The sequence below is a fragment of the Rutidosis leptorrhynchoides genome, chromosome 6, assembly GCF_046630445.1.
Source record: "Rutidosis leptorrhynchoides isolate AG116_Rl617_1_P2 chromosome 6, CSIRO_AGI_Rlap_v1, whole genome shotgun sequence".
NCBI lineage: Eukaryota > Viridiplantae > Streptophyta > Magnoliopsida > Asterales > Asteraceae > Rutidosis > Rutidosis leptorrhynchoides.
In genome coordinates, this window is record NC_092338.1 from 224,647,116 (window position 1) to 224,672,081 (window position 24,966).

Below are 24,966 nucleotides of genomic sequence, written 5' to 3' on the forward strand. Positions count from 1 at the left end.
ATTAAAAACTATGATAAACTTTGATTTAAAAGCTATACTTCTGGGAAAATGATTTTTCTTATGAACATGAAACTATATCCAAAAATCATGGTTAAACTTAAAGTGGAAGTATGTTTTTCAAAATGGTCATCAAGACGTCGTTCTTTCGACTGAAATGACTACCTCTACAAAAAATGACTTGTAACATGTATTTCTAACTATAAGCTTATACTTTTTCTATTTAGTTTCATAAATTTCAGTTCATTATGAAACCATAGCAACTTGAATCACTCAAAATGGATTTAAAACGAAGAAGTTATGGGTAAAACAAGATTGGATAATTTTGCTTGTTGTAGCTACGTGAAATTTGTAACAAATCTATGCAAATCATAACTTAACTAACTTATATTGTATTACACATGTATTCTAACATATATTATGTAATCTTGGGATACCATAGACACGTATACAATGTTTTGACATATCATATCGACCCATCTATATAATATATTTTGGAACAACCATAGACACTCTATATGCAGTAATGCTTGAGTTAGCTATACAGGGTTGAGGTTGATTCCAAAATAATATATATATATATATATATATATATATATATATATATATATATATATATATATATATATATATATATATATATATATACTTTGAGTTGTGATCTAGCCTGAGACTTGTATACCCTGGGTCGTGGATTGATTCGAGATAATATATATTGATTTATTTCTGTGCATCTAACTGTGGACAACTAGTTGTAGATTACTAACGTTGGACTGTTAACTTAACAAACTTAAATCATTAAAATGTAATAAAAATATTGTGAATATATTTCGATCATACTTTGATATATATGTACATATTTTTTATAGGTTCGTGAATCGTCCAGTGGCCAAGTCTTATTTTTCAACAAAGTGAAAATACGTGAAAGTGAGTTATAGTCCCACTTTTGAAATCTATTATTTTTGGAATGAGAATACATGCAGTTTTATAAATGTTTTACAAAATAGACACAAGTGATAGAAATTACATTCTATGTTGAATTATCGAACCGAATATCCCCCTTTTTAGCTTGGTAGCCTAAGAATTGGTGTTTATGATAATTGCCACCAATTGATGTGAATCCTAAAGATAGATCTATTTGGCCCAACAAGCCTCATCCGAGTTACGGATGCTTTAGTACTTCGATTTATCATATCCGATGTGAGTCCCAAAATGATGGGGATTGTAACACCCAAATATTCATGGTACATAGAGTGTAAATGGCGTACATAAATGTATAGTGCATGGCGTAAATTAAAAAGCTCAGGAAACTGCTCAGACCACTGTGCGCGCCGCGCACCACTAAGTGAGCGCGCCGCGCACACTGCCAGCGACAGGATTCTATTTTTTCTGTTTTTTGAGTTTAATGATGGGCATTTTGGTCATTTCACTTGGGGTCGGATCTGTGGCCATATCAACTGGTTTGGATCCAATTGTGGATCAATTTCACATCCATTCATCACTCTTATCTCCAAACCCTAGTGAGAGAAGAGTTTAGAGAGAGAAAGCTTCATTTGGGGAAGAAGGAGTTGGATTCTCACCAAAGCTCGGGTTTTAAAGTTGTTCATCTCGTTCACGGCTACGTTGTGGTAGTTTCGGTAAGTTCAAACTCCGAATTTCATTGGTTGATTTTGGTACTCGAGTTAGAGTTTGAACTTAAATTTGTTAGGAAACCCATTTAAACTCATGAAGTGAGTTTATTGATGCTAGTAATCGGGTTATTAGTTGTTGTTGGTGGATTTTGGGTTGGTGAACAAATTGGCCATGATTAGGACTTGTATTTGGGTTTAATCACTAGGATTAGTGATTATGGAAGTGTTAGAACCCATTTTGTGTATTTGAAAGACTAATTTTGGAAATGAGTCAAAATTGGGGTTTTGGTTGATTTTGAGAATGATAAGTGTTTAACACTTAAGATTGGGTTCAATTGGCATAATAAGACCATTTTCACTTGTGTTAGTGATTATTGGTTAGTTTGGGCGCGTTTTGGGTTTGTAAGTGCAATTGGTCGAATTTGCACTAAGGGTCGAATTGAGTTGGTTTGTAAATCCACTCTAAGTGTGTTGTTGTAATTGTGATAATGGAATAGGTACATTTCATCGGCGAGTTGCGGATTATTTGGTAGCATTTCATCAAGGCGACAAGGTGAGTGGAATGATTATACATGTGCGTATATAATGTATCTATTTGTAGGGCGGGGGAGGGGCCGGGTATGCGTTGTCTATACCACCAAAGTTAGTGATATATTTCGTTGTACACTAACGATGGATATTTCGTTGTCCAAATTGCCCAAGAGTTAGTGATATATTTCGTTGTACACTAACGATGGACATTTCGTTGTCTAAACCGCCAAGAGTTAGTGATATATTTCGTTGTACACTAACGATTGCTTTGAACGGATATTTCGTTGTCCAATCCGACCAAGAGTTAGTGATATATTTCGTTGTACACTAACGATTGCTTTGAACGGATATTTTGTTGTCCAATCCGACCAAGAGTTAGTGATATATTTTGTTGTACACTAACGATTGCTTTGAACGGATATTTCGTTGTCCGAATGGCCTAGGGATTAGTTATATATTTCGTTGTACACTAACGGTTGTTATGAATACCGGTGGGAAATTCGAAGTACCATTCCCTTGTGTAATCGGTTAACCATGGTGACGTGTTGTAGTGTAACATTTTATATTATTCGAGTTATATATATGTTTTTGTGGTGCTAGCTTGTGGTCTTGAAGAATTTAGAGTTATACTTGCGAAGGTATGCTATGTAACTTGCTAGCGTGTATGAGGTATTTGTGTAAGTGTATGCAAGTAGGTATATTATATATGTATATGTATAATTATTGCATTCACTAAGCGTTAGCTTACCCTCTCGTTGTTTACCTTTTTTATAGATTTGCTTTGGAGACGGTGGCTCGGGTGAGCGCGGGGATTAGTGGACTTGCTTTGGATTTGGATTAGGATTGCGTAGCGTATCCCTAATCGCCATGCTCGGCTTTTATTTTGTGTTAGAAACTGGGGTCGAAAATTGTATTTCGTACTTAACTCGTAAAACGGGCCGATGTGGACCCGGTGTCGTAAAACTTGTTTATTATCAAAACGTGTTAGTTTTACTTATTATAATGTGTTGTGAAAACCGTTTGGTCTAATTGTGTCAGGAAGTCGAAGTTCTTTTCGCGTGAAACGAACAAGTTGATCAGAACTGTCCAGGCCTCTGTGCGCGCCGCGCACAGAGGGTGGTGCGCGCCGCGCACTACAATGAGTATACAAATTTTTTTTTTTACGCGTATTTGGTTGGTTAACGGGTTGGGATGTTACAAGTGGTATCAGAGCATGGTCTAAGCGATTTAGGTGACTTGAGATAGGTGCCTAGACTTAGACTTTTATGTGTGCGAAATTGTTGCGGGACTTGTAGGATTACGGGTCAGAAAGAGAAATTGGTTAGTGACCTAGTTTATAGGTGGACTAACATTTATATTAATATGCGGATGTTATTAATATACTAATGCGTTGTTTTGTGTTTATGTTTGTGTTTGAGAAAATCATCGAGCAAGATGGTCGTGGTACTAACGAGTGGATGCGACGTGTTCGCGTATTAGTGACTAGCTATCATTAATACGGGTGCAAATCATGTCTAACAAGTTATGTAAGACGATTATAGAGCAAGATGGGGCGACGTTGCATGTATGGTTCTATACGTTCATGATCTAATCTTTGCATTTCTTAAAATGGTGACGGGAAATGGGATCGAGACGAACGACGTTGAGTTTAATGCTAGAGTTGCGGCCGCCGTTGAGGAGCAAATAGGTAGGATGTATTCCGATTTTCAAAGTAATGGTGAAATGGAGCGTTGTCGTAAGAGCTTCATGAAGACTAAACCTCCGATATATGACGGGAAACCGGATCCTTTGATAAGCACAACATGGATCTCGGATGCCGAAGGGTGTTTTCGTTCTATTGATTGCCCTCCCAAGAAGAGGACGAGACTCGCTACTAGCTTGTTGCGGGGTAGGGCAAGGGAGTGGTTGGATGGTAAGATTGATATTGTTGGCGGTGAAGCATTTAAGGGGTAATCGTGGGACGATTTTAAGAAGGAATTCTTCGAGGAGTTCCGGACTCGAGCGGATTTGTTGGACTTGCGTAATGAGTTACGAAATATGCAAAAGGTTCTATGGATTTGAATACACTCAAGACGACCTTTATGGCAAAGGCTCGTGTTTGCCCGGAGTATATTGGGAATGATCGTATGTAGATGGAAGATTTCTGTCGAGCTTTGAATGATGACTTGCGGAACAAAATTAGCAGTGGTCAAGTGAACTCGTTCGCGGATTTATTCACCGTGGCTAGGGGCTTTGAATCGCATTCGCGATCGATAATTGGTGAACCTTCGAGTAAGAGAAGGGTTGATTCGTATGGTGCTCCAAGTAAGAAGGCTAAGGGTGCAAGTGTGAGCATGGGAAATGTAGAGAAAGGAATTACGAGTTCTCGTGCGCCTAGATGTTTCAATTGTGGTGTTAGGGGCCACAAGCTATGGGAGTGCACGATACCGAGAAGTGATGACGGAATGTGCTACTATTGTCATAAAGAGGGACATCGCAAGTCGGATTGTCTCGAGTTGGCGGCGGCAAATCCCGTAAGGGGACGTTAAGGCACTTTTCGTTTTTAATAAATATGTCCTTTGAATATTTATTGTGTGCCAATGTGTACGGTTTTGTTGAGTGCGTTGTGTTGCGCGTTTTATTGTTATGGGTGAAGTTCCTAATGGAAGTACCCTATAGGGACGTTTGGTTGTCGCGCGAAGGGCGTAAGACTTGGTGCAACCAAGCATTCCTTAATGTTTCGGAAAGCATTTCTACCAAGCCATGTAAATGGGCTTTGGTGTTCGAATGTTAGAGCGTGCTCGCTTTCGTGTTAAAGTTGATGAACCATGAGGTTCGTCGGGTGGACGGAACCATTGAGATCAAGTGTTTGGCCTAGATGAATGTTAGTAATGGAGTCTACGGGACACAATGTTAGGTGCCTCTTTCATACCTACTAGCGTGGTGATCGACTCTGATGGTGTTGCGGTTACATTGTACTTAGGGTACCGGGGAGAAACCCTTAAGTACATGAGTGACTAGGTGGAAATTTGACAAGCTAGAGCAATCGGAGCATTGCAAGGTTTAAGTTGCGAAATTTGCGGTAAACTCTTCGTTTGAAGTGTTTAAGAATAGGTTAAAAACCTTCGTATGCTCAAAGTTAGAGCAAGGTTTGATGACGTGCGTATTAGGAACTATGCAAGACGGGTGTACCTCGTCTCTCTTTTAGGGATTATGATAATGCAAACGGCGCATTAGTTGTTGGATTAGTGGTCACTCCTTCCGTGAGAGTGAGCATGTGTTTATCGTCGGGATTTATTGTTGAAAACGAATCCATGAGAATTCGAGGACTATGACCAATGAGGATATTGGTTGTGTATGTTGATAAGTGGTCGTTCCACGGGATGCTATTGTTCGTTGATATGGTTACGGAGCGGAGTTCTAAGTGGGGGAGTTTGTACTCTCGCACGAAGGTGTTCTATTGTAGTGATATTTGGACGATGCTCGTAGGGATTCGAAGCTAGTGTTGAGACCTACATTGGTCGATTGTGGTAAAAGTACGATTTGGAATAAATTGTACTTATGGTTTTTGGATTTAAATTATCACCGAGGTGGTGATGTGGTAAATCTCATTGGGAGATAATTTACGCGTTCGACGAGCAAGGTAAGATCCCTCGGTTAAGGGATGTGCGTGCCGGATTCTCTTCTAGGGAATTATTGTTGTGCCTATGCGCAATATGGGTGGTTCTTGGCTCGATTGTGTTAGCCGTTTGGTTACCTTTGGAAATAGCATAATGGGACTTTGAGAAAGGGTACGATGCCTCATTATCGTATACTTTGGGTGGTAGTTACACGATAGCCATTATTGTGTACTACGAGGTGCTTACGTGTATGTGTTTATTTGGGGTTATCTCTAGGTTGGCCGCGTTTGACTAGCGATAGGTGATGAGTGATATCCGGAAGGATTAGCTCTTAGTTAACCACTCTTGGTTGTGATTGATGGTGAGCAGTTTTCAGAAAGAACCGTTACTTGTAGGTTTATGATGTTAATTGACCGTATGAATTGTGCACATAGCCATTTTGTGCACATGGTGGTGAATAATAGCCGATTTTTACTCACACGTTGGTAATAGTGTTGCATAGCCGTTTTGGAACACCTCGGGGGTTAGTGTTATATTTCGTTGTACACTAACGGTTGTTTGGAACACCGATGGAAAATCCGAAGTACCATTCCCTTGTATTATTGGTTAATCGTGGTATAACCATATCGGAATGGGAATACCATTCATGTTTTGTCCACATTCCATATTTATACATATAGCCGTGTTTGTGCGTATGATTGTGAGTAATAGCCGTGTTTTACTCACACGATTTGAACATGTGATGCCTTAGTCGATTTGGACGTTAGCGGTTTTGGTCGCTTGCTTACGATGTACGATAGTTGCGTACTAGCCGTGTTTGCGCACTACGGGGGATGCAAGGGGTAAGTGTTATCCATAAGGATTCGTTTTTGCTTGGTGTTCATCGTTTGGGTCATTGACCTTAGGTTGAGACTTGGTTGTTCTTAGCATTGTACTTGGTGAGAGTACGTCCAGGGATTGATATCTCGGTACGAGATCGGTTGAGTTTTCCCGATTGGAGGGATTTAACAAATTCTTGTGCTTGAATTTGTTAATTTTAATAGATCGTGGGTGACTATTTGGTTATTAATGGTGACTCTTAGAGAAGGATTGCCTAGAGAAGTTGGAAGAGTACGTGGCGGTCTCGCGTATTTCAAGTGATCGTTATGGATTTCGGATGTTGTATGTATTGCACGTTTCGGAACGCATACAAGTGTGTTTTTAGTTATTGGAATAATCTTCGGATTAATGCGTAATGTGGTGGAGATCGAATTTGGAACTTATGTTGAGGACCGTGGAGTGTAGATCCGGACGGTTAAGTGACGAGGATCACGAGGACGTGATCGATTCTAAGTGGGGGAGAGTTGTAACACCCAAATATTCATGGTACATAGAGTGTAAATGGCGTACATAAATGTATAGTGCATGGCGTAAATTTAAAAGCTCAGGAAACTGCTCAGACCACTGTGCGTGCCGCGCACCACTAAGTGAGCGCGTCGCGCACACTGCCAGCGACAGGATTCTATTTTTCTGTTTTTTGAGTTTAATGATGGTCATTTTGGTCATTTCACTTGGGGTCGGATCTGTGGCCATATCAACCGGTTTGGATCCAATTGTGGATCAATTTCACATCCATTCATCACTCTTATCTCCAAACCCTAGTAAGAGAAGAGTTTAGAGAGAGAAAGCTTCATTTGGGGAAGAAGGAGTTGGATTCTCACCAAAGCTCAGGTTTTAAAGTTGTTCATCTCGTTCACGGCTACGTTGTGGTCGTTTCGGTAAGTTCAAACTCCGAATTTCATTGGTTGATTTTGGTACTCGAGTTAGAGTTTGAACTTAAAATTGTTAGGAAACCCATTTAAACTCATGAAGTGAGTTTATTGATGCTAGTAATCGGGTTATTGGTTGTTGTTGGTGGATTTTGGGTTGGTGAACAAATTGGCCATGATTAGGACTTGTATTTAGGTTTAATCACTAGGATTCGTGATTATGGAAGTGTTAGAACCCATTTTGTGTATTTGAAAGACTAATTTTGGAAATGAGTCAAAATTGGGGTTTTGGTTGGTTTTGAGAATGATAAGTGTTTAACACTTAAGATTGGGTTCAATTGGCATAATAAGACCATTTTCACTTGTGTTAGTGATTATTGGTTAGTTTGGGCGCGTTTTGGGTTTGTAAGTGCAATTGGTCGAATTTGCACTAAGGGTCGAATTGAGTTGGTTTGTAAATCCACTCTAAGTGTGTTGTTGTAATTGTGATGATGGAATAGGTACATTTCATCGGCGAGTTGCGGATTATTCGGTAGCATTTCATCAAGGCGACAAGGTGAGTGGAATGATTATACATATGCGAATATAATGTATCTATTTATAGGGCGGGGGAGGGGCCGGGTATGCGTTGTCTATACCACCAAAGTTAGTGATATATTTCGTTGTACACTAACGATGGATATTTCGTTGTCCAAATTTCCCAAGAGTTAGTGATATATTTCGTTGTACACTAACGATGGACATTTCGTTGTCCAAACCGCCAAGAGTTAGTGATATATTTCGTTGTACACTAACGATTTCTTTGAACGGATATTTCGTTGTCCAATCCGACCAAGAGTTAGTGATATATTACGTTGTACACTAACGATTGCTTTGAACGGATATTTTGTTGTCCAATCCGACCAAGAGTTAGTGATATATTTCGTTGTACACTAACGATTGCTTTGAACGGATATTTCGTTGTCCGAATGGCCTAGGGATTAGTGATATATTTCGTTGTACACTAACGGTTGTTATGAATACCGGTGGAAAATTCGAAGTACCATTCCCTTGTGTAATCGGTTAACCATGGTGACGTGTTGTAGTGTAACATTTTATATTATTCGAGTTATATATATGTTGTTGTGGTGCTAGCTTGTGGTCTTGAAGAATTTAGAGTTATACTTGCGAAGGTATGCTATGTAACTTGCTAGCGTGTATGAGGTATTTGTGTAAGTGTATGCAAGTAGGTATATTATATATGTATATGTATAATTATTGCATTCACTAAGCGTTAGCTTACCCTCTCGTTGGTTACCTTTTTTATAGATTTGCTTTGGAGACGGTGGCTCGGGTGAGCGCGGGGATTAGTGGACTTGCTTTGGATCTGGATTAGGATTAGGTAGCGTATCCCCAATCGCCATGCTCGGCTTTTATTTTGTGTTAGAAACTGGGGTCGAAAATTGTATTTCGTACTTAACTCGTAAAACGGGCCGATGTGGACCCGGTGTCGTAAAACTTGTTTATTATCAAAACGTGTTAGTTTTACTTATTATAATGTGTTGTGAAAACCGTTTGGTCTAATTGTGTCGGGAAGTCAAAGATCTTTTCGCGTGAAACGAACAAGTTGATCAGAACTGTCCAGGCCTCTGTGCGCGCCGCGCACAGAGGGTGGTGCGCGCCGCGCACTACACTGAGTATACAATTTTTTTTTTTACGCGTATTTGGTTGGTTAACGGGTTTGGATGTTACAGGGATATTCTATATGCATCTTGTTAATGTCGGTTACCAGGTGTTCATCATATGAATGATTTTTATGCAGATTGCATGTTATTGAGAAATGGAAATGGAAATCTTGTGGTCTATTATTACGATTTGATAAATAAATAGGCTAAACCTATAACTCACCAACATTTTTGTTGAAGTTTAAAGTATGTTTATTCTCAGGTGATTATTAAGAGCTTCCGCTGTTGCATGCTAATTTATGGACAAGAGTTGGAGTCAGCATGCTTGTATAATATTGTTTAAATACTGAATTCGAAGACATATATTGTTATGTAATATTATTGTAAACCATTATGTAATGGTCGTGTGAAAACGCTATATTTTAGATTATCATTATTTGATAATCGTCGTAATATTTTAAAGGTTATGATTTGTTTTAAAATCGAATGCAGTATTTGAAAAACGTCTCATATAGAGGTCAAAACCTCGCAACGAAATCAATTAATATGGAACGTTTATAATCAATATGAACGGGACATTTCAATATGTTCCCCTATTCCTTAACTCTTCATGCAAAAGCCTGGTTCGAGGGGTTAGAACCCAAGTCAATCACCTCATGGGAGGAAATGGCAACGACTTTCTTAATCAAGTACTTTCCCCCATCAAAACAAATCAGACTTAGGAATCATACAGTAAACTTTCAACAAGTATGCGATGAATCACTCTACACTGCATGGGAAAGATTCAAACATTTGCTTCGAAGATGCCCGAACCACCATCTTGAGAGCTCTGTTCAAATTTTGACCTTCTACGAAGGTCTGAATCAGAACAATAAGTCTACTCTTGATGATGTTTCTCAAGGTAACTTCATGAACTTCACTGCTGATGAGGCCTGGAGATTGATCGAGGAGATGACTATGCACCATCACGATTGGAACACGGAAGAGCACATTTCATCAGCAACACCGCTTTCTGCCTCCGATCCTATCCAAAATTAAAAGCATCAAATTTCTCTCGGACCAAATAGAAAACCTCACCAAAGAAGTCGAAGAGCTAAAGAAACTCCCGTAACATGTGTGTCAAGTGCAATTATGCCAGAATTGTACTAACCCACATCCGTCCAAGGTATACGAGGCTGAATGTGAGGACTCTGTTTTCTACTCCGATAAGATCCTAGCTCATCCACACAACCCACCCACCAAACCCACTACCCCACCAGAGACAAGTCCAGACGGTGTCCTACTGCGTATCATCAACATGATCACATCAAGACAAGACGCAGTTGACTTAGTTATGACTAACACTTGAGTAGTATTGAAAATCAAATAAGCAAGCTAAATCAACGTCTCGATTCACTAGGTTGTCCTAAAAATGACTCAAAGGTGGGATATAGCCAACCTTCAGTTTCTTCTAAGGAGAAGAAACTAACTAATACCCGTTCGGTAGTAGTCATTGAGTCATCACCTAAAACACCCATTCCATTCCCTGGCCATCTCTAGCAAAGACATTACAAGATGAAATCTTTTAAGCTTGGCGGTAAATTTTTGGACATTGTGTCTAAAAATCCTCATAGTAAGAAGTATTTTAGGAAACTCCTATCAACCAAGGATAAGGTACCTGAAGTACCCAGTGTCCCACTGAACGCGGATTGTTTAACCATTCTCTTAAATACTCTTCCTAAAAAACTAGGGGATACCAGACGATTTACCCTTCCTTGTTCTATCAACCAATCTGGTACTATCTATTCTCTCGCTGACCTTGGTACCAGCATAAATCTTGTAACATCCCGCATTTTTCCGTTAAATTATTTTAACGCCCGTCTTTTTTTTTTAAATAATACCTTTCGTTATTTAAATTCGTAGTTTCCGTTGACTAACGTTCATAATAATTCCGTCATTTAATTATAACACCTCTCGTTAACTTGCGTTTTAAAAATATTCGATCGGTTAAATCCCGCACCCGCTTCTAAACTCGAGGGACTAAAATTGACACGGGGCAAACTAGTTGACTAGGTCAACTAGTCCACCCCAATCACCACCATTCAATCACCTCCATCTCTCTCTCTTTCTCTCTAGCAAGAACACACACACAAACACCCAATTCAATCATTCATCATCTAAATCCGATCTAGGAGGCTTACAACAAAACAAATTACATATTTGGAATCCTCTCTTCATCCTCTACAATTTGATACCAACTTCATCTCGTTTGGGTAACTTTCTAAAATCACTAGATTTTGTGTTCTTGATGTTTTTAACTTATAGAAGTGTTAATTAGTGTCTATGGCTCAAGTCTAACATGGATATATGATTTATATGCTCGATTTGTTGTTTTTGGTGTAACTAGTTCATTATGAAAATTACTTGCTAAATCCTTGATTTTGGATGATCAAATGTTATTAGATTGTTAATGTGCATGTTTTAAAAGTGTTACTAGTATCATTAGCTTCATTTGGATGTAAAGATTGATCTAAGAAACCTCTTAAACTTGATTATGAAATTTGGTGATTTTTGGTTAGGGTTTCATGAACTAGGAATGGATTTTTGATGCATTAAATGACATGAAATGTTAATTGTAAGTGTTAGGTTGTGTTGTATGCTTAATTACCTTCGAAACGGCATATTGTTCATGTAATTTGGCTATCGAATCATTAAATGGCGTTTATGACTTGTATGCATTGAATGAGGAGCATTGATTGCGGTTTTTGGTAGTTGTAAGTGGAATTTTGATTAATGAAAAGTGCTTAGTTATGTTCCTTGTCAAATTACCTTTCCGATGATATAAGATACATATCTTGATTGTTTGCGGGTCATTAAATGTGTTGGTTTGTGTTTTGGTTCGTGCACTTAGGAAATACAGCAAACAGGGCCTGGAAAACGATCTGGACGCCGTCTAGCTTATCGGGACGCCGTCCCAACCTTAAAACCGGGACGCCGTCTAGCTCCTCGGGACGCCGTCCCAACCTTAAAACCTGGACGCCGTCTAGCCAATCGGGACGCCGTCCCATTGTACTAAAACTGGCTGTTTGCTTTGGTCATTTCACATGAAAATGTTTGCTATGCTACGGACCTCCGATTAACATGAAACTTGGCCAACATGCTCATATATGATTATATAACTTAGAAAAATTGTCGGATATCCAACCCGACCCCGTTGACTTTTCTGTTGACTTTGACCCGACCAAGTTGACTTTTAATCAAACTTAACCAAATAATTGTGCAATCGTTCTAACATGTTTTTATACTTGTACCTTGCATGAAACATGACAATTTGATTCACATGCTATTAGGATCGAGTCTTAACGAGCCATAGGACTAATTGAACATCTTTGACCTATCGTGTTTACCGTTATTGATACAACCTATATGTTTAGGTCAAGACTAGCTTTGTCTTTGCACGCGTCTACTTGTTGAAGTACTTTATTAACTCTTGCACTCAAGGTGAGATCATAGTCCCACTTTTACTCTTTTTGAACTTATATTGGGATGAGAAAACATAAACGATTCTTTTGAACTAAGTGAACACAAGAACGGGAAAACAAACATTCTACATACGAGTTTAGAACAAAAATCCTCAATTCGATTATCATTAGTTACACTTGCCGGGTGTAAGCGAGAACTTATGTTATATGGCCATATGGGTTGACAACCCTCACTTTGACGGTTCGCTACCGTCTACGGATGAAATATATTTTCGAGAATCAGTGTTTGTTCTAGCACTAAGTGATGGGGTATACAATGGAAGGAATGTTAAGCTTTGATAATTGGGTGCTCGTGAAACAAACTTTTGGAATGTATTACTATTATTTCATTGATGCAAATCTTGTGGTTCACTTGTACTTACTTACTTAAACCTATGATTTCACCAACGTTTTTCGTTGACAGATTTCTATGTTTTTCTCAGGTCTTGCACGATATGTGAAACATGCTTCCGCTTACTAGTTGATACTTGCATCCGATGTCGAGTATACATGCATTTCATGGAGCGTCTTTTGACTTTACTTTAAACCGTGTCGCCTAGATTTCAATCGTACTTATAACGTTGTAACTTAACTTTTGGTTGAACAATTCTTGTAAACTTTGAAACAATCTTTATTTTGAAATGAAGGCGACATATTTTGGTCAAACGTTATCTTAAAGACTTATAATCAGGTAATGGGACCCACATAGCCGACGCCGTCACTTGACGATTTGTCGGGGTCGCTACAAGTGGTATCAGAGCCTTGGTTGTAGGGATTTAGAGTTCATTTGTGTCCACCCCGAGTCATAGGGTACATAGGTGAATCTAGACTACAACCGGCATATAGACTGAAGTAGGAATTATTTGACTAATTGTGCATTTATACTCGAACTCTTCTATCATATCTAACTCGTATTCGATCTTGATCTTACGTTGATAAATTTTGTTGATGCGCCACCTTGACTTTATGAAGTAATGTTAAATGCACATGAGAATCAGGGTAATATAATTTCCGGGATTATATTACGGTGATTCACATGGACGTTCCGACATTATGACGTAAAGAATTTAAGGTGAGTCAAGGAAAAATTTCCTCTTTATCCTATTTCCATACCCCGGTTAGTATTGTTGAAAATACTAACCAACGATATTCTTGTCTCATGAAGGAACAATGGCTCACCAAGGTCAACACAATACTCCTCTCGAAACTCTAGAACAAGCTCTTCAACGAATGATAACCACCGCCGTGGGTACGGCCGTGGCCGATCACTTTTCTAACAACAACAATCATGGAGCCGGTAATTCAATCGAGGGTTGCTCCTACAAGAACTTCATGAAGTACAATCCTCCCACTTTTGATGGAACCGGAGGACCGGTTACTCTCACCCGATGGTTTGAACAAATGGAGACCGTTTTTAACACAAGCGGTTGTCGAGACCAAGATAATGTCAAGTTTTCCACCCTCACCTTCACCGGCATTGCTCTCTCGTGGTGGAACACGTATGTACAATTGGTGGGGAGCGATGAAGCCCACACACTCTCTTGGACCGAATTAAGAGAAAGAATGATCACCGAATACTTTCCGCGCGACGAGACTCGAAGGCTCGAACAGGGTCTAAGGAATTTAAAAACAGTCGAAAATGACCTCGAAGCTTATAATCAACGGTTTACCGAACTAGTCTCGATGTGTCCAAATCTCATGACTCCTGAATAACTAAGAGTCGAACTTTACATGGATGGCCTCCCTAAGAGCATTCAACACAAGGTAATGACATCTCAACCCACTAACCTACAAGAGGCTTTAACAATGGCCCGCCAAGCCTTAGAAACGGTGAATGAAATGGAAGCACCGGCACCAATGGTCGAGAACCACCCGAGTAACAACAAAAGAACATGGGAAGCCTCTCAATCAAGCAACCACAACAATAACAACAACCCCGCCAAGAAGCCTTTCGCCTCCAACGACAAGAAAGGCTATACCGGAAAACTACCTTTTTGTAACGAATGCCACAAGCATCACTTTGAAGGATGTGGCAGGTTTCACCACCGGCGCCAAGGACCCGTCGCTCGAAAGATGCCCAACGCACACAGAACGGGTGCTTGCTTCGAATGTGGCCAACTGGGTCATTTTAGGAATGTGTGCCCAAATAAGAAAATCAACCCCAACGCACGCCGTTGAACCTTCAACATCGACACCTAGGATGCCCGGAACGACGATGGACTAGTAACGGGTACGTTTCTTCACAACAAACCGTATACTTCATACTTATTCGATTTCATTACCGTTAGACGTTTTATAACCAAGTCTTTGACTCGTGCTCTTTGCACTCTACTTTTTTTCCCTAGACACTACTTAGGCAATTTAAGCGACCAACGGAAAAATATTGTGTGCCTATAAATATTATTGGAGGACATACGTTAAGAAATTTAACTCGACACCAATAGAACTAAGGAACTCAAAACCTATTCATTAAGGAGAAATTGTTGCCCTACATTTATGTATAGATTATTGTGAACTAAGAAATTTTCGGTTGTAAACCGATACCCTCTCCCTCGCATCCATGACCTCATGATTATTTGCACGAATCCCGTATATTCCAAATCGACCTCCGTTCCGGTTATCACCAATTGGGGGTTAATGGAGACGATGTCTCCTAAGCCACTTTCCGAACTCGCTACGTTAGTTGTAAATCTCTCTTAGTACCGTTTGATTTATTTAGGGCTCGCCCGTATCCATAACCCTCTTGAACCGCGTATGCAAATTCATATAGACTAACCTGTATTTATATATGACATCTTAACTTATTCAAGTAAAGAAGGAAAACGAACAACATCACCATCTTAAGCTCGAACTTTTGAGAAAAGAGCAACTTTATACCAAATTCTCCGAGTGAGAATTTCTGTTGGACGAAGTCCAATTTTCTAGACCATAATGTTAAAGGTCAAGGCATTACAATCAATCTCGAAATCAAGCCACATGTAATCAGGAAACTCTCCCAACTCAGACTTGTATTGGTAAAATCTTAGATCTCGTCTATTTTTACCGAAGATTCATTTCGGACTTTTCTCGTGTTACACGACTTTTAAACTCGTTAACTCGCTAAGGAAAACTTTAAACCTCTTCATGTCTGAGCCTTGAACGTGATTCTTCACACCAACCTTCCTAGCTAAATTCGTATAGCACTAGATGGAACTCAAACATGGAAATATTTCTACTTGAACGCCGAAAGGCATACTCTCTCGTCTCAAAAAAAAAAAAAAAAAAAAAAAAAAAAAAAACATAACTAAAATTCGTTATTTTACACGAAGAATTCGAATACTAAATTGTGGATCCGATCAAACTTCTCGTCATCACGTACCACACTACATACCTCTGTTATTTCACCGTCACCGTCTGATATTACTGGAATTTAAGATAACACACAATCCAACGATACTTCACTCTTCTTTGATTTAACGCCCTTGTGTTTCTGATAATCGGTCAACTATTATTCAACCCCGAACTATACAACTACGTGTACTACCTCGTTTCTCTTTCAGACTTCAACTTTTGACAACTAGAGGCACGTTATGGCAACCTCGAGATGCAAGCTCATCCTATTCTAAGTCCTCATTTCACTCCTATCTTTATCGCTCGCATTTCCGTTTAAAGAAATTCCTCATATTACCTAAGTATTCGCCACGAGGGTGAATAGTCCTAACGAACATTTTTTTTCGAACCCTAACTAACTTGTTCAAACGTACCTTAAGAGATTCTATTCCAACACGGTGTATCTTTGTCAATTATTCCGTATCGAAATACTCGTTTCACTTCTAGTTTTACAAGAAACCTTGGAGACCCGTTTAGACATGAGTACCGCGTACCACCCACAAACCGACGAACCGAGCAAATGAACGATTTACGTCTTGGAAAGACATGTCACAAACTCGTAATGTCACCTTTAGTAGATCACTCTTACAACAGTAGATACCACTCGTGTGTTCACACGCACTTTCCGAAACCCTATATGACCGCTAATGTCATACCCCTGTTCATTTAACCAAAGCATCAACCACCGAAATCTGAACTCCATCAAGAAACAACAATTTAGATCGTTCAAGTCCGAGAAGGGCTCGAGACGACCCGTAGTCGCCCAAAAGAGTTATACCAAACTTAGATGAAAACCTCACAAATCCCAGTGTGTAACCGCGTAATATTGAGAAACCGCACCTTGGAAAGGTAAAATCCATTTTAGGAAATCGAGAAAGGCTATAGCCGCAATATTGAACCTTTTGAAACCTTGGGGCGTATTGGAACCGCTTCCTATCGTTTAGAACTTCTGACTCAATTAAGTTTCCGTTTACCCTACATTTCGTGTAACAAACTTAGAAACGTGTCCTGCGGAACAGGAACGTGCAATCCTTCTAGATGCACCAACTATTGATGACAAACTCCTCCTCATAGGAAAAACCGGCTGAACTTGTGGATCGTAAAACCAAGCCCTAATACAACGTAACACCCCGAGTATCTGGATTCGTGGAATGTCTAAGAAAGTACCTTCAATCATTCGTAGAGTTACTACACTAGGTCCCGAGTAAGAGATACCGATTATTACTTCCAACTAAATTTCGGGACGAAATTTCTTTTGAGGTGTGGATAATGTAACATCCCGCATTTTTCCGTTAAATTATTTTAACGCCCGTCTTTTTTTTTTTAAATAATACCTTTCGTTATTTAAATTCGTAGTTTCCGTTGACTAACGTTCATAATAATTCCGTCATTTAATTATAACACCTCTCGTTAACTTGCGTTTTAAAAATATTCGATCGGTTAAATCCCGCACCCGCTTCTAAACTCGAGGGACTAAAATTGACATGGGGCAAACTAGTTGACTAGGTCAACTAGTCCACCCCAATCACCACCATTCAATCACCTCCATCTCTCTCTCTTTCTCTCTAGCAAGAACACACATACAAACACCCAATTCAATCATTCATCATCTAAATCCGATCTAGGAGGCTTACAACAAAACAAATTACATATTTGGAATCCTCTCTTCATCCTCTACAATTTGATACCAACTTCATCTCGTTTGGGTAACTTTCTAAAATCACTAGATTTTGTGTTCTTGATGTTTTTAACTTATAGAAGTGTTAATTAGTGTCTATGGCTCAAGTCTAACATGGATATATGATTTATATGCTCGATTTGTTGTTTTTGGTGTAACTAGTTCATTATGAAAATTACTTGCTAAATCCTTGATTTTGGATGATCAAATGTTATTAGATTGTTAATGTGCATGTTTTAAAAGTGTTACTAGTATCATTAGCTTCATTTGGATGTAAAGATTGATCTAAGAAACCTCTTAAACTTGATTATGAAATTTGGTGATTTTTGGTTAGGGTTTCATGAACTAGGAATGGATTTTTGATGCATTAAATGACATGAAATGTTAATTGTAAGTGTTAGGTTGTGTTGTATGCTTAATTACCTTCGAAACGGCATATTGTTCATGTAATTTGGCTATCGAATCATTAAATGGCGTTTATGACTTGTATGCATTGAATGAGGAGCATTGATTGCGGTTTTTGGTAGTTGTAAGTGGAATTTTGATTAATGAAAAGTGCTTAGTTATGTTCCTTGTCAAATTACCTTTCCGATGATATAAGATACATATCTTGATTGTTTGCGGGTCATTAAATGTGTTGGTTTGTGTTTTGGTTCGTGCACTTAGGAAATACAGCAAACAGGGCCTGGAAAACGATCTGGACGCCGTCTAGCTTATCGGGACGCCGTCCCAACCTTAAAACCGAGACGCCGTCTAGCTCCTCGGGACGCCGTCCCAACCTTAAAACCTGGACGCCGTCTAGCCAATCGGGACGCCGTCCCATTGTACTAAAACTGGCTGTTTGCTTTGGTCATTTCACATGAAAATGTTTGCTATGCTACGGACCTCCGATTAACATGAAACTTGGCCAACATGCTCATATATGATTATATAACTTAGAAAAATTGTCGGATATCCAACCCGACCCCGTTGACTTTTCTGTTGACTTTGACCCGACCAAGTTGACTTTTAATCAAACTTAACCAAATAATTGTGCAATCGTTCTAACATGTTTTTATACTTGTACCTTGCATGAAACATGACAATTTGATTCACATGCTATTAGGATCGAGTCTTAACGAGCCATAGGACTAATTGAACATCTTTGACCTATCGTGTTTACCGTTATTGATACAACCTATATGTTTAGGTCAAGACTAGCTTTGTCTTTGCACGCGTCTACTTGTTGAAGTACTTTATTAACTCTTGCACTCAAGGTGAGATCATAGTCCCACTTTTACTCTTTTTGAACTTATATTGGGATGAGAAAACATAAACGATTCTTTTGAACTAAGTGAACACAAGAACGGGAAAACAAACATTCTACATACGAGTTTAGAACAAAAATCCTCAATTCGATTATCATTAGTTACACTTGCCGGGTGTAAGCGAGAACTTATGTTATATGGCCATATGGGTTGACAACCCTCATCTTTGACGGTTCGCTACCGTCTACGGATGAAATATATTTTCGAGAATCAGTGTTTGTTCTAGCACTAAGTGATGGGGTATACAATGGAAGGAATGTTAAGCTTTGATAATTGGGTGCTCGTGAAACAAACTTTTGGAATGTATTACTATTATTTCATTGATGCAAATCTTGTGGTTCACTTGTACTTACTTACTTAAACCTATGATTTCACCAACGTTTTTCGTTGACAGATTTCTATGTTTTTCTCAGGTCTTGCACGATATGTGAAACATGCTTCCGCTTACTAGTTGATACTTGCATCCGATGTCGAGTATACATGCATTTCATGGAGCGTCTTTTGACTTTACTTTAAACCGTGTCGCCTAGATTTCAATCGTACTTATAACGTTGTAACTTAACTTTTGGTTGAACAATTCTTGTAAACTTTGAAACAATCTTTATTTTGAAATGAAGGCGACATATTTTGGTCAAACGTTATCTTAAAGACTTATAATCAGGTAATGGGACCCACGTAGCCGACGCCGTCACTTGACGATTTGTCGGGGTCGCTACAAATCTCATGCCCTACTCACTGTTCCAGAGACTCGAAATTGGAAACCTTAACCTTACCAAAATGAGCATCTAGCTAGCTGACCAATCCACTAGATATCCTAAGGGAATAGCTGAGAACGTCATGGTTAAGGTCGACAAATTCCTCTTTCCGACTGACTTTGTGGTTATGGACTTTAAAGAAGATATGAAAACCCCTATCATCTTAGGAAGGCCTTTCATGAATACAGCCAAAGCAATCGTTGACGTTTATTCACGGATTATCACCTTGAGAGCCCGTGGAGAAGAGGTCACTTTCACGATTGACGAGTCTGTATGTCCTTCTGATGGGAACACCGAAGTAAATACCATCTCCACTAGGAAAGTCACCTTCTATTCCGAGAATGAAGAGAAGAAGATAGAAATAGAAGACAAGAAGAATAACCACTCCACACCAACCCAATCTTCACTCCCACCTTATTTTGATCTTTTAATGACTGGTGAGGACTTCGTTCTAGAAGAACTCTCTAAACCAATTATTCTTGAAGTTCTCAACCAGAGTGACGAAGAGGTGGATGAAGAAATAGAAATGGAAAGCCAGGATGAGAAGAATGAGATAGAAGATTTTAGCATCAAAGTAGTTGCCAATGTTGTTACTGTATTGGAGACTTTAATGGACATCGTCCCACCTCTATCCTTAGAGTACAACATTACGACCAACCTGAAGATACAAAGAAGAAAGACGGGTTTTGCGTCAGGGCTACCCTATAAACCATTACTCAAATACATAATGACATACACATCATGGAGTGATGATTACCCATTTGAACAACCCGCACAAATGAAGGAGGTAAAAGAAGTTGATAGCTTTGTTATACCTCAAGTTAAACAAAGCATTCACTTCAAACCACCTTCTCCTCTTATTGAACATACCTTATTCTATGTCAGCTTCAATCTCATCGGTAAGTTTCAATATTACCTCTTGTGTCTACTAATGGATGCAAGGGAGCCGCCTAGATTTCCTGAGAAATAAGGCTAGAGTCAGGCTCGTGACTCGAACAAAAATAAGCACTTCTCGGGAGGCTGTGACGACCCGGAAATTTCTGACCAAATTTAAACTTGATCTTTATATGTTTCCGACACGATAAGCAAAGTCTGTAATGTTGAAGTCTCAAAAACTTTGAATTGTGTTCATGTATTCATTTACCCTTTGACTATTCCCGGCGATTCAAGAGCAATTACTTGTAAATAGATATGTATATATTTAAGTATATATAAATAATAAATTTGAAATATATTATAATTAACTATGTAAAATAAAACAATATATAATAATTATTATTTAAAACATATCTATATATATATGAATAAGGTATATTGAATATAAATATAGTTCCGAATTTATTTAGTAAACGATAGAAACACTCGTTTATCATTCGTTGGTTATTTAAATAAGTTAAGTTCAAACTTAGGTGATTTTAAAATAAATGGTGATATGAAAATGAGTAATATAAATTTTAGGTTTATTAAAAATGTATTTAGGAACTATTTGTTGATTTTTAAAACTTTTTATATTTTACTTGAGGTTAGGAGTGAATAATTAATGTAATTTTTATACAATAGTTAATGATTGAATTTTATACCATAATGACCAAAGTGAATAAATATAATTAAAATAAAAATTTGGGATTTTTCTGAAAGAATTTTATCCGCCACTGATTAGCAATGGATCACGAAACCCAGTCCGCGTTATAGTGTCGCCAGCTAAATCTAAATTTAGGCGGCTAATATTTGTTTATAATTACTTTTTAGTGCACGTTTAATATGAATTATGAATATGAATTGGAATTACTGTTTAAACTTTGAAATTCATACATGATAGATTATATTATAATATAATAAAATTATAATCTAACTCTATCCTAATTATATATACTACAACACTGAAAATTGAGAAACCATTTCACTTCTCAATCGTCCACTTCTACAATCACCACACCCGCAAGCATCAACCATCACAACCTAACACCCCTTTTCATGTTCGATCCTTATGTTCTTCTGTTGCTATTCAAACCACACCGCATCCTGCACGTTGCCATGAGATCACCTGTAAGTGTTACTTTTATCTCTCTACTTCATTGGGAGCTGCTACTGTCTATCATAAACTACTATCGTTTATCACCCTCACCATCAAAAGCATCAACATCACAGCTTCATAACCACCACCCACTACTACGATCTATTTCTTTCCATTTTCAACAACCCCCTAAACCTTCACCATTTTACATTTGTTTGTTCATGTTCTAACTCGAATAAATTGCTACAAATACCACGTTTCTACGTTATCTTTTCCTGTTGTAAACCCCGACCCAAACCACCATCAAATTCAACTCATACCACCACCATCCATTGTAAATCACCAACAAAACTATCAAGACCCAAATTGCCATCAAAACGGCTCATGCTGTAGCTATTTTCCTGTTTTAAATCAGTCCGTAAACAACCATGAATCTCCACCTGTATCTGTTTTAATGTCGCCACCTTCTACTCTCTCTCTCTCCCCTCTCTTTTCATTCTTCTTCGATAACACTTTCACTAACCACCATTGTTACAGCCTAATCGAAATTTCTGCTGCGTTTTATTTGATTCTGTCGAACAATGAAGTAAATAAACCACTGCTGCATTTTGTTTTGTTTTGTTTCTAAACTCAGTGAATAAAAGATGATTTTAAATGATGATGAGGACGCATGGTGGTTACAGCTTTTGTATTATTCGTTTCCTTGGTGCAACTTGTGTGTCTGTTTCAAATTATGTCTACATCACAACCCCACTCTGTAGTGACCCGAACTTTTCCATGTTTATATATATTAATTGAGATTGATATTTACATGATTAAATGTTTCCAACATGTTAAGCAATCAAACTTGTTAAGACTTGACTAATTGAAATATGTTTCATATAGACAATTGACCACCCAAGTTGACCGGTGATTCACGAACGTTAAAACTTGTAAAAACTATATGATGACATATATATGAATAAATATATATATATATATAGTTAACATGATACTATGATAAGTAAACATATCATTAAGTATATTAACAATGAACTACATATGTAAAAACAAGACTACTAACTTAATGATTTTTAAACGAGACATATATGTAACGATTATCGTTGTAAAGACATTTAATGTATATATATCATATTAAGAGATATTCATACATGATAATATCATGATAATATAATAATTTAAAATCTCATTTGATATTATAAACATTGGGTTAACAACATTTAACAAGATCGTTAACCTAAAGGTTTCAAAACAACACTTACATGTAACGACTAACGACGACTTAACGACTCAGTTAAAATGTATATACATGTAGTGTTTTAATATGTATTTATACACTTTTGAAAGACTTCAATACACTTATCAAAATACTTCTACTTAACAAAAATGCTTACAATTACATCCTCGTTCAGTTTCATCAACAATTCTACTCGTATGCACCCGTATTCGTACTCGTACAATACACAGCTTTTAGATGTATGTACTATTGGTATATACACTCCAATGATTAGCTCTTAGCAGCCCATGTGAGTCACCTAACACATGTGGGAACCATCATTTGGCAACTAGCATGAAATATCTCATAAAATTACAAAAATATGAGTAATCATTCATGACTTATGTACATGAAAACAAAATTACATATCCTTTATATCTAATCCATACACCAATGACCAAAAACACCTACAAACACTTTTATTCTTCAATTTTCTTCATCTAATTGATCTCTCTCAAGTTCTATCTTCAAGTTCTAAGTGTTCTTCATAAATTCCAAAAGTTCTAGTTTCATAAAATCAAGAATACTTCCAAGATTGCAAGTTTACTTCCAAGTTTTCTAAATCCATTCCAAGTAATCATTCAAGATCAAGAAACCTTTGTTACTTACAGTAGGTTATCTTTATAATACAAGGTAATAATCATATTCAAACTTTAATTCAATTTCTATAACTATAACAATCTTATTTCGAGTGGAAATCTTACTTGAAATTGTTTTCGTGTCATGATTCTGCTTCAAGAACTTTCAAGCCATCCAAGGATCCTTTGAAGCTAGATCCATTTTTCTCATTTCCAGTAGGTTTATCCAAGGAACTTGAGGTAGTAATGATGTTCATAACATCATTCGATTCATACATAAAAAGCTGTCTTATTCAACGTTATAAACTTGTAATCACTAGAACATAGTTTAGTTAATTCTAAACTTGTTCGCAAATAAAGTTAATCCTTCTAACTAGACTATTAAAATCAACTAAACACATATTCTATATCTATATGATATTCTAACTTAATGATTTAAAACCCGAAAACACAATAAACACCATAAAACTGGATATAAGCCGTCGTAGTAAAACCGGGGGCTGTTTTGATTGGGATAATTAAAAGCTAAGAAGAACTTTGATTTAAAAGCTATACTTCTGGAAAAATGATTTTTCTTATGAACATAAAACTATATCCAAAAATCATGGTTAAACTCAAAGTGAAAGTATGTTTTTCAAAATGGTCATCAAGATGTCGTTCTTTCGACGGAAATGACTACCTCTTTCAAAAATGACTTGTAACTTGTATTTACGACTATAAACTTATACTTTTTCTATTTAGATTCATAAAGTTAAGTTCAATACGAAATCGTGGCCACTGGAATCACTCAAAACGGATTAGAAACGAAGAAATGGCGAGTAAAACAAGATTGATAAAAACTACTCATTTTACCTACGTGAAAGTTAGTAATAAATCTATTCCAACCATAACCTAATCAACTTATATTGTATATTATGTAATCTTGAGATACCATAGACACGTATACAATGTGTCGACCTATCATGTCGACCCATCTATATATATATTGCGGAACAACCATAGACACTCTATATGTGAATGTTGGAGTTAGCTATACAGGGTTGAGGTTGATTCCAAAATATATATATATATATATATAGTTTGAGTTGTGATCAATACTGAGATACGTATACACTGGGTTGTGGATTGATTCAAGATAATATTTATCGATTTATTTCTGTACATCTAACTGTGGACAACTAGTTGTAGGTTACTAACGAGGACAGCTGACTTAATAAACTTAAAACATCAAAATGTATTAAAAGTATTGTAAATATATTTTGAACATACTTTGATATATATGTATATATTGTTATAGGTTCGTGAATCAACCAGTGGCC